This window comes from Oryctolagus cuniculus, chromosome 3, assembly GCF_964237555.1.
Source record: "Oryctolagus cuniculus chromosome 3, mOryCun1.1, whole genome shotgun sequence".
Classification (NCBI taxonomy): domain Eukaryota; kingdom Metazoa; phylum Chordata; class Mammalia; order Lagomorpha; family Leporidae; genus Oryctolagus; species Oryctolagus cuniculus.
This window is the reverse complement of record NC_091434.1, coordinates 141,142,296-141,154,236: the sequence shown is the minus strand read 5'-3', so window position 1 is coordinate 141,154,236 and position 11,941 is coordinate 141,142,296. Positions and strand designations below refer to the sequence as shown.

General features: G+C 46.2%; 1 long non-coding RNA gene across 1 annotated transcript in view; it reads left to right on the top strand.

Annotated features, from left to right (window-relative positions):
* The window catches only part of LOC127491645 (uncharacterized), a 14,602-nt gene extending 13,528 nt beyond the window's left edge, over positions 1 to 1,074 (top strand). The window contains exon 3 of the long non-coding RNA XR_011387400.1: positions 810 to 1,074. This is a non-coding gene — a long non-coding RNA (uncharacterized lncRNA). The remainder of the gene's footprint in view (positions 1 to 809) is intronic.
* The last annotated feature ends 10,867 nt before the right edge of the window (positions 1,075 to 11,941 follow it).

Below are 11,941 nucleotides of genomic sequence, written 5' to 3'. Positions count from 1 at the left end.
GGATGCCAGCATCGCAGGCAGCAGCTTAACCTGCTAAGCCAGAATGTCGGCCCCTGCAAACACTCTGATCCACATTTATACCTCTAGCACTTACTCCTGTGCTTCACAACAGACACTTATATTGTGTCTGTGGACTGAATAAATTAATGGATAATAATTCCCTAAATTCTAAAGAACCTACTTGGATGGGCAGGAGTGGGAAGCAGGGCAGGGTAAGGGAGCAGGAAATTAATGGTTCAGCAAGACATCCGAACATAGGAGAAAAAGACAAGGCTGATTTGTATGATGACTCAATTCAAGAATATCCTCAGATTCTCATTGTACATGCAGTGTAGCTTTCCTCTTGACCTTGCTTCAAAGTCAGCTCTAAGCGGAGTTAGCAGCTTGAGCATCAGGGCACAGCAATCTGCTGGTGAGGAGCTCTTAACTGGGGCGGATGGCAGGCAGCCACACAGGATCTGTCAGCTTTGCGTCTTTGCCCAGCTCAGGCAGAGGCTGGCGACTTGTGAGTTTTCTAGTGGCTGCTTCACAACTCTGTCCTCGCAAAGCATTCTGAGGAGCAGCTGATTAACCTACCTACCTTTAGTTTTCCTTCTGAGTCCAACAGAGTACACACACACCTGGTCTACCACCCTTGGAGTACTCCAGATGTCTCTCCCTTTTTCCTGATAAAAAGAAGAAAGGGAAACCCTGCTCTGAAAACCTTTCAGCAGAAGTGAGGTTATCAATTCCACACACCCAGAAAACCTATGAAATCACACATTTCATAATATATCACTTTAAAAAAAAAACATGTATTTATGTTACAGAGAGAGCGGGAGAGAGAAAAAGAGGACAGAGATCTTCCATCTACTCGTTCACTTCCTCAAATGACCCTAGTGCTTGGGTCCCTGCCACCCACATGGGAGACCCGGATGGAGTTCCTGGCTCCTGGATTCAGCCTGACCCTGCCTCAGCCATTGAACCGGAAGACAGAAGAGCTCTTTCTCCCTCTGACTCTCACTGTCTTTGTGTCACTCTGTCTCTCAAATAAATAATTCTCAAAAAAAAAAAAAAAAAAGGAAAGAAACGAAATACCATTCAGCAATTAATGATAGCCTATGGAGAGAAATGAAAAAGAAAAGGTAACCATAATTTCCAGTCAAAATCTTCACAATTTCCATTGAAATGCAAAGTCCTATGGACTGACCCACCAAAATTCATGTGTCAAAGTTCTAACCTCCCCCATGACATTCTTTGGTGAGATCATCTTTAGGAGGTAATTAAGATTGGATGAAGCCGGCGCTGCAGCTCACTTGGCTAATTCTCCACCTGCGGCGCCAGCACCCTGGGTTCTAGTTCCGGTTGGGGTGCTGGATTCTGTCCCGGTTGCTCCTCTTCCAGTCCAGTTCTCTGCTGTGGCCCAAGAAGGCGGTGGAGGATGGCCCAAGTGCTTGGCCCCTGCACCCACATGGGAGACCAGGAGGAAGCACCTGGCTCCTGGCTTCAGATCGGCGCAGCATGCCAGCCGTAGTGGCCATTTGGGAGTGAACCAACAGAAGGAAGACCTTTCTCTCTCTCTCTCTCTCTCTCTCTCTCTCTCACTGTCTAACTCTGCCTGTCAAAAAAAAAAAAAAAAAAAAGATTGGATGAAAGGCAAAGGTGGGACCTTAATGCTCTGGAATGTGGCCTTGTAAAAAGAAGACAAAAACAGGTGCTTAGCCTCGCGGTTGAGACGCCAGTTCAGATGCCCACGTACAGCATCAAAGTGCCTGGACTGGCTACCCAGCTGCACTCCTGGATCCAGGTCCCGGCCAGCGCAGAGCCCCAGAGGCAGCAGTGATGGCTTCTGTGATTGCAGCTCCATCCCCGCCACTGTGGACACGGGGGTCAAGTGGTAACTGCAGGAGTCTAAGTGAGCCGGGACACTGCCCAGACCGTGAAGACAACGCCCTGCAGCTGGTTCCCCAGTAGTATGACCTTTGCAGCAGCTCTGACTGTACCTAACAAGGAGTGAGCTTTGTGTCTTGGGCCGTCGCAGCAAGAGTGATTCACAAGTCCATTGTCTGCCTCTCCCTGCACATGGACTGCATCGAGTGTGGGCGTGTAATGTACACCCGTACTCAGCCATTAAGTCTGCTAACTGCTCCAGGTGGTCTATGATTTTCCATGAGGTAGTCTGCGATTTATCACTGGGATTGATAACCCACACCTAAATCTGCCCATCCCCTAGGCTGACTCTCCTAGGCCATGTGAATTCCAGAGCTGAAGTGTCTGTCGACTCAAACGGATCCTCCTTCCACAAAACTCTTGAAGTATGTCCTGGGAGCTAACTCCACAATCCATCTGCAGGCAGAGAGCTAGAACACTACAATTTTATAAAAGTTGCCTAAAACATTTTTTTAAATGGTTTATTTATTTGAAGGGGGTGGTGAGAGAGAGAGAGAGAGAGAGAGAGAGAGAGAGACCAAGCACTTTCATCTGCTGGTTTATTCCCCCAATTGGCCACAAAGGCCAGGGCTTTTTCAGAATGAAACCAGGAGCCAGAAACTTTATCCAGGTCTCCCATGTTGGTGCAGGGGCCCAAGCACTTGGGTCATCTTCCGCTGCTTCCCCAGGCACATTAGCAGGGAGCTGAATTGGAAGTGTAGTAGCCAGGCCACATAACACCAGCTGCAAATTACTTGTTTTTTAATCATCACAGTATTAATCTATTTATATAACCTGAACTTGCAGTTTTTTTTTTTAAAAAAAAAAAAAGCACTTTTATTTGGCTATGTAGTGCTATCTCCCTCTAATCTCATATTTGCACAGTTGGTTCTTGAACCTAAATGGAGAGCTTTTATGTTTGTTCCCATAAAACCTTAAATATATTACATTATGTCTATTTCCCTAGCCCTTTGAGGGTATTTATGTACTGATTTGGTCTCTGTCAACTATTCTTTTTTCCCTCTTTTTAACTTGAGAGACAGAGACAGAAAGAGATAGTAAAGGAAAGAGAGAGCTCCCATCCGCTGGTTCATTCCCCAAATGCCCCAAACAGCACCCAACTAGGGCAAAATACAAGAGATGGGAACTCAGTGCAGCTCTGCCACGTGGGTGGCAGGAACCCGATCACTTGACCCATCACTGCTGCCTCCCAGGATCTGCAATACTGGGAAGCTGGAGCCAGGAGCAGAGCAGGGTGTGATCCCAGGCACTCTGCCATGGGACGTGCACCAAAATGCCCACCCCTGTCAAGTGTTCTTTCATTGTGTGTTTACTTAAAGATGGAGGAAAAGGGCATCATGGAAAACTGGACAAATGTTTATCACTTGGAATAGAAGTACAGCTCTAAAATCTTTGGTAATCCAAAACTCATCCAGATACCAGTGACATTTTTGAGGCCCGAAACTTGTCTGATTCCCTCGTGAACTGCTCTCTTACTAACTCTGCTTCTATTGCCCTCTTTGTTACAATTTATTTCTATTCCTTCCCTTTTTTTTTTTGACAGGCAGAGTGGACAGTGAGAGAGAGAGACAGAGAGAAAGGTCTTCCTTTGCCGGTGGTTCACCCTCCAATGGCCGCTGCGGCCAGCGCGCTGATCCGATGGCAGGAGCCAGGTACTTATCCTGGTCTCCCATGGGGTGCAGGGCCCAAGCACTTGGGCCATCCTCCACTGCACTCCCTGGCCACAGCAGAGAGCTGGCCTGGAAGAGGGGCAACTGGGACAGAATCCAGCGCCCCGACCGGGACTAGAACCCGGTGTGCCGGCGCCACAAGGCGGAGGATTAGCCTAGTGAGTTGCGGTGCTAGCCTATTCCTTCCCTTTCAATTCCTTCGCCCTTAACTTTGAATCTGATGGGATCTGAGAGTTCCATCCAATTTGAAGCACACTGTTCGGTAGCTTGTCCACACACACACCCTCATTGGCCACTGCCCAGCTGTGTCTAGCCTAACAGTTGATTTGTTGTGTCTTAAAGATTCCTTTTTGTTTGTTTGTTTGTTTGTTTATCTGAAAGGCAGAGTAACAGAGAAAGAGAGGGAAAGACAGAAAGAGAAATCTTCCAGCCACTAGTTTTCTCTCCAAATAGCCACAATGGCCAGGGCTGGGACAGGCCAAGGTCAGGAGCCAGGAACTCCATCTGGGTCTCCCATGTAGGTGGCAGGAGCCCAAGTACTTAGGCCGTCTTTTGCCGCCTTCTCAGGTGCATTAGCAGACAGCTGGATTGGAAGCAGAGCAGCCAGGACTCAGACTGGCACTCATATGGGATGCTGGTGTCACAAGCAGTGATTTAACTGCACCACAACACTCCTTCCCCACTCCCCCAACAATTGGTTTGGACTAGAATAGTAGTTCCTGGTTAGATCTCCGGGATGTCGTCAACTTAATGGGACCCCTTGACAAAAATGTGTTCCCTCATTCAGCAGCTGGTGAGCATCTGTTATGTGCCAGGTGGTGTTAGAGGTGCTGGTGGTATAGACGAAGACTGCACCCTCAGGGAGCACCTATTCTGACGGGAAAGAAAGCCAATAAACAACTAAGGGAAAATTAACCAAGTGATAAATTAAAAATCAAGGTAATCAGAGAGGGCAGGAGAGAAGGGATTAAAAGTGTTGAGAGGAAAGGCCTCAATGGAAAGATAAAATTTAAGCTGAGACCTGAGTGATGAGAAAAGGACTTCTCTGATTAAAATTTCTGTGAGGGGTGGGCGTTGTGACACATCAGGCTAAGCCACCACTTGCAACTCCCGTATCCTATACGAGCACTGGTTTGAGTCCCAGCTACTCCACTTCCAAACCAGCTTCCTGATAATGTGCCGAGGGAGCAGTGGAAGATGGTCCTAGCACTTGAGTTCCCACCACCCATGTGGAAAACCCATATGGAGTTTCTAGCTCCTGGCTTCAACCAGACCAACCCTGGCCATTGAGGCATTTGGGGAGTGAACCAGTTGATGGGAGCTTCCTCTTTGTGTCTGTCTCTCTGCCTTTCAAATAATAAATCTTTGAAAGAAAAAATATCCAGCAGAGCATTCCAGCATATTCTAGAAAAGGCGTGGGTGTAGTTACAAGGTTGGTGCAAAGAAGAGAAAGAAGGCCAATGTGGGGAGTTGGAGGGAGAGTAGCAGAAGATGAAAGTGGACAGGCAAGCAGAGGCAGAGCATTAGGAAGTGCGGGTTTTCAGTGAACCAGAAGCCACCGCGGAGTTGTAAATCTGAAAGATGTTTGCAGGAGGCAGACGTGACCTGATTTTAACCAAGCCCACAGTACCATACCACCTGAAGGCATGGGCTAGAGCTGCTTTAATCGCCACATTTGAGCATGGCTGGCTGGCACTTAAGTTTCAGAAATTACCCAGTCTGGTCATCTGGAAAGTTCTGTGCTTCCATTTATCGGTCATGTACAACTTGATAACCATGCCTTCAGTGTTCTCAGCTGGGTCACGATACAAATACAGCTGCAGAGGGCGAGGTTGAAGTGGCAGCCACCAAGCACAAGGAGCAGATCCACAGCACAGCACACAGGAGAGCCAGCCAGGTGGTGGCAAAGGGAACCTCCCAACTTTGCTCCACAGCTGACCCCAGCCCTTCAGATTTCCAGAGCTGAAAGGTGGCAAATCAGCTTGGACTGGAGAAAGAAAGAAAGAACAGCCTCGCCGTTAAACAGGCTCAGGGGAAGAGCTCAGACACAACCGGCTGCAAAGCCAGCCGGGAGCATTATTTCCCCCAGGTCTGGCAGCAGCAATCAAGCTCGCTCTCTCGCCCTTGCTCTCTCGCTCTCTCTCTCCCTCTTTCTCTCTTCTCTAACCCTACCTTTCAAACAAATAAATAAATAAACTTAAAAAAATTTAAGTTTATTTATTTATTTATTTATTTATTTTAAAGGCAGAGTTAAAGGGAAGCAGAGGCAGAACGAGAGAGAGAGAGGTCTTCCATCCACTGGTTCACTCCCAAGATGGCCACAATGACCGAAGCTGGGCCCATCTGAAGCCAGGAGCCAGGAGTTTCTTCTGAGTCTCCCATGCAGGTGCAAGGGCCCAAGCACTGGGGCCATTTTCTACTGGTTTCCCAGGCTAGGGCACAGAGCTGGATTGGAAGTAGAGCATCCAGGACTTGAACCGGTGCCCATTTGGGATGCCAGCACTGTACATGGCAGCTTTACTTGCTATACCACAGCACTGGTCCTTAAATAAACTCTTTAAAAAAAAAACTCAAGCTCTCCTTCCAAGATTCTTCTTCCTGTTGAAAACTTGTTTCAACATACATTGTGTAGGTTTTTATTTAAACTACTCTAATTCTACATAATAAAGCTGACACTAATTTCTGTGGCCTCCTCAGAGTTAGCAAAACAGCCAGCAAGAGTGTTGAAGCTGGAGCCAGTATTGTGTAGTGAATAAAGCCGCTACCTGCGATGCCGGCATCCCACATGGGCACCGGTTCGAGTCCAGGCTGCTCCACTTCCGATCCAGCTCCCTGCTAATGTGCCTGGGAAAGCAGCAGAAGATGGCCCAAACCCTTGGGCCCCTGCCACCCACATAGGAGACCTAGAAAAAGCTCCTGACTCCTGGCTTTGCACCTGTTCAGTTCCAGCTGTTGCAGATAAACCAGTGGGTAGAAGACCTCTCCCTTTCTCTTTCTCTCTGTAACTCTGCTTTTCAAGTAAATAAATAAATCTCAAAAAAAAAGATTTGTGAAAAATGGAACTAAAAGATAATTTTATTTAAAAAAATGATGTTGAAACCCCTACTGTTTCTTTTCACTCCAGAATGTTTGTTTATGTTCCTTTAGGTGGTGTCAAAGGTCACTGATACCTACAATATGGAGTCACAGTCATTCATAATTGATAACTACCAGGTTGAGGCTTGAGCTTACTTTTCCATGAATAGAAATGTTCCTCCTTAAACATCAGTTGTGTGAATGGTGTTGTAATGAATGGTGGTGTCTCCAAGAGCAAGAAAAACAATGGGAATCCACTGTGCTCATTCGCAGTAAAGAGTAAATGTGCTCAAGGAGTGGAAGAAATTTTCCTCAATTAGCAAGTAAGAATAATACTACTGTGCAAGGGTATTGTGAGTTAGCGATCATATGTGCAAAGTCCTAGTGCAGTGTCTGCCACACAGTGAACACTCAGCAAGCTGTGGCTATTTTTATTTATGTCAGATCCTATCTAGTTTCCAACTACTTAATTCCTTTACCTCCCACAAGTCTGGTACCACCTGCCACCCTACATCCACTTCTCCCTCTCCCCACCAAACAAGCTCAACCCTAACCTGAAGCCAATCCTAACCTCAGTGTCAACCCATTTTGGCTGCTGGCTTTTCTGCCCGCCTCCTTCAGCTCTAAGAACTAGACCTCTGCCAGTTCCCCTGGGCCTGAGTGTGCGGTACACAGTGCCAAGTCTCTCTCTCTTTGTGTTCCCAACCCCCACAAGGAAGGGATCCCAAGGAAGAAGAAGGACCATGAGGTCAGTGCAGGAATGTGGTCCCACAGCCAGCAAAGGAGCTTCCCTGAGTCTGCTGCCTGGATTTCCAGTTATCCCCTCTTCTGGACGCCCAGGCCCTGCGCTCAGCAGGTTGGATACCCCAGTCTCTTTGAGCAGGATGGTTTGAATGGAGTGTTATGCACCTTTTGTTCAGTATCTGTTCCCTGAATACCACCCAGCCCAGTTACCAGGTTGAATTCCTGAATGCTGTTTATTCCTCTTGCCCATTTATACTGGGGAAAGTATCAGGATAATAAAACCATCATTCTGAAGCCTTTAATTGAAGGCCACATCAAGATGTATTAAAAAAAAAATGTTTCACCTTTGATCTAATGACCTTGTAAGTGGTAATGAAGGCTGTGACGGTGAGGATTCCAGTACCCTGGGATTGTAGGCAAGTCACTGCTTCTGTAGAGGTTTATGTTAATCTAGCGGGTTCATTAAAGAGCTGGAAGTTCAGCTGTTCTTGCCATTAAACAGTTCACTGAAGACGGAGTTTCGGTTTAGATTGTAGATTAGTGTTATAATATCGCCAGTTCTCAAAAAAGAAAACACAGCTGTCAGCTGTTGCTGACCATGGTCGGGGGCTGCGAAGTAAGACGAAGCAAGCACACCTGGTACTGTTTTGTCAACATTGTCCCAGAGGTAGCCCAGCTCAGGCTCAGCCAGTTGCTGGGCTCAGTCATTCTTTCTCCCTGCTGAGGTATCTAGGAACATTTTAAGTTTTGTTTTTTCTTGTTTTTGTTTTCCTTGTTTTTGTTTTTCTACCTCCCTGGTGGCAATAATCTGGTTGGGAAGAAGATAATTAAGAACATTTCATACAATAAAATAATGCATGGTCACTCTTAAAAACCTAGAAAATTGCATCCTTGTATAAAAAAACAGATACAGTCACCATCCAGGGGCTGGTGCTGTGGAGGAGCGGGTTAAGCTGCTACTTGGGATGTCCACACCCCATATCAGTGTTGGATAGAGTCCTGGCTACTCCACTTCCAATCCAGCTTCCTGCTAATGTGCCTGGGAAGCAGAAGATGATGGCTGAAGTACTTGGGTCCCAACCACTGACATGAGAGGCCTGGATAGAGCCCCAGACTCCTGGCTTCAGTCTGGTCCAGACCCAGCTACTGTGGGAATTTGGGGAGTGAACTTATGGATGGAAGATATCTCTCTCTCTCAATCTCTCTCTCTAGCTCTTCCTTTCAAATAATTTTTTAAGCCACCATCTAGGGGCCAGTGTTGTCACATAGCAGGTAAACCACTGCCTGCCTGCAAAGCTGTCATCCCATATGGCCGCCAGGTTATGTCCCAACTGCTCCACTTGTGATCCAGCTCCCTGCTAATGGCCTGGGAAAATTACCCACAGATGATCCAAGTGCTTGGGCCCCTGCATCCACATGGGAGACCAGGATGAAGTGCCTGGTTCCTGGCTTCAGCCTGGCTCAGTCCTAGCCATTGCAGCCACTTGAAGAGTAAACCAATGGGTGGAAGATATCTCTGTCTCTCCTGCTCTCTCTATAATTCTGACATTTGAATAAACAAATACATCTTTTAAAAAATCACCATCTATCCATCCCAACATCTAGAAATAAGCACTGCTAACATTTTTATCCAATCATACTTGTAGTTTTAAAAAACTGCACATGGGGCTGGCACTGTGACATAGTAGGTAAAGCCTCTGCCTGCAGTGTTGGCGTCCCATATGGGCACTGATTTGAATCCCAGCTGCTCCGCTTCCTATTCAGCTCCTTGCTAATGTACCTGGGAAAGCAGTGGAACATTACCCAAGTGCTTGGGCCCCTGCATCCACGTGGGAAACCTGGAAGAAGCTTATGGCTCCTGGCTTAAGATCGGCACAGCTCTAGTGCTTGCTGCCATTTGGGGAGTGAGCCAGTGGATGGAAGACCTCTCTCTCACTGTCTCTCCCTCCCTCTCTCTCTGTAACTTTGCCTCTCAAATAAATAAATCTTTTTTAAAAAAAACTTCATATATCATAATGTGTTCATTTTAAGAAAACATCTTGGGGGAAAAGTAATAATAAAAGTTAACATTATCACTTATTGAGCACTTATTATGTGCCAACTACCTTACTAAGTGCTTTAATACAAGGGGACTTCAAAAAGTTCATGGAAAAAATGAATTAAAAGATAAGTTGATTTTGGTGCAAAAACTTTTTAGATCTATGCATATTTTTTTCATCATATACGTTTTCCATGAACTTTTTCTTTAAAAAAACAGATTATTTATTTATTTGAAAGGCAGAAGGAGATCTTGTTGCTGGTTCACTCCACATATGGCTACAACAGACAAGGCTTGGGGCCAGGTTAAAGCCAGGAGTTGGGAACCACATCCTGGTCTCCAAGGACTTCAAGTCCTGCCTGCTTCACTTCCAATCCAGCTCCCTATTAATGCACCTGGGAAAGCAGCAGATAATGGCCTAAGACCCTGGGCCCCTGCCACATATGCAGATCTGGATGGAGTTGCCGTCTCTTGGCATAAGCCCAAGCCTGGGACATTATGACCATTTTGTATGGACTTTTTAAAGTATCTCATGCACACATGTGCATACTAACATATGTACATATCTTTCTCGTTTATTTTCCCTACTCCCTTCTCCATAGTAATGCCATCTCTTCCCTTTTACTTTGGAGGAGGGATTTCATGAGTCATTCAAACTCTCTTTTTATGCCTGAGAAAGATGTAGCTTATCTTCGAAGCTGAATGACCCAGAGACAAAGTGACAGGCCTACTTTTTGCATGTATTCTAATATTCCTGGTGGTTTATGTCTAGAAGCAAGCACTGTGTGTGTAGACACTGCAGTCTGATCTTCCCTAAAGGGAAACCGTAATCATTGCTTTCCAAAGCATGAGCTTTGCTAATGAGCAACACTGCAATCTGCGGCCATGGTGTTTTCCTTGCAACCATGTTTCCTTGTAGCTCCAAAGTACAAAGAATCAATCTCAGTGCCCTGAAGACTCTTCAGGCTATTGCTCAGTAATTAATCATAGGGAAGAAAAAATTCAAAACCCTATTTTCAGCTTAATTGCTTGGAGGGCAACTTTATAGACATAAAAAATGCAATCCACAGGGCACCAATGAGCAGTTAGCAGGAAACACACACACTGAAAGCGCTATTTGTAGACATCACATGGCATGCAGAAAGCAGAAGACCGCCTTATTCGTATAAAAACCTCTCTGGTCGTATCTATTTGCTCCATCTTTTCAGCGCCTGTCTGCTGCCTCAGTGAGTAGAAAGAACATCCAGGCAGAGCCACTGACTCAGTCTTGGAACGCTGGGCTGCATTGTTAACCAACATTCCTGGCCCAATCACAGATGCTGCTGCTGGCAAAGCGGTCGCAGTAGAATAAGGGGGTATTTTCAGGGTGCCTGTCTGTCTTTTCAGACATCTTTATTACTATTGTTATAAAGCTTCGGGGAATCAGTTATGGACCAACTGCCTGGGTAGTCCATTTTTTTTTTCTGGATTTACCAATTTTTTGATAATTTTTTATTTAATTTTTTAAGGGAAACAAATTTCATGTATGTCACATATGCAGATTTAGGAACATAGTAATACTTCCCACCCTATCCTCCTGCCCTCCGAGCTCCCACTCTCCCTCCTCCTTCCTTCCCCATTCCTTTCATTATTATTATTATTATTTTTTTTTTTTTTGACAGGCAGAGTTAGACAGTGAGAGAGAGACAGAGAGAAAGGTCATCCTTTGCTGTTGGTTCACCGCCCCAATAGCCGCTGCGGCCAGCGTACCGTGCTGATCCGAAGCCAGGAGCCAGGTGCTTCTCCTGGTCTCCCATGTGGGTGTAGAGCCCAAGCACTTGGGCCATCCTCCACTGCACTCCCGGGCCACAGCAGAGAGCTGGACTGGAAGAGGGGCAACCGGGACAGAATCTGGTGCCCCTACCGGTACTGCGGGGTACCGGTGCCGCTGGTGGAGGATTAGCCTAGTGAGCTGTGGTGCCGGCCTCCTTCCATTAATTTTTACAATGAGCTACTCTCAGTCTATTTTATATGCCTAATATTAGCCCTACACTAAGTAAAGAATTGAACAAATAGAAAGAAGAAAAAAAGAAACTACTGCTTCTCAACAGTAGAGACAGGCTGTAAACAACCATCGAATCTCGAAATATTAAAAAAAATACGGAACACTCCACACATTTTTTTAAAGATTTTATTTATTTATTTGAGAAGTAGAGTTACAGACAGAGACAGGAAGAGACAGAGAGAACGATCTTGCATGCAGTGGTTCACTCCCCAAATGGCCACAATGCTGAGCTGAGTCAATCTAAAGCCAGGAGCCAGAAGCTTCTTCTGGGTCTCCCATTTGGGTACGGGGACCAGGCACTTGGGCCATCTTCTACTGCTTTCCCAGGCCTTAGCAGAGAGCTGGATTGGAAGAGGAGCAGCCTGGACAAGAACCGCTGCCCATATGGGATTCTAGTGCTGCAGGCAGAGGCTTAACCCACTATACCGCAGCGCTGGCCCC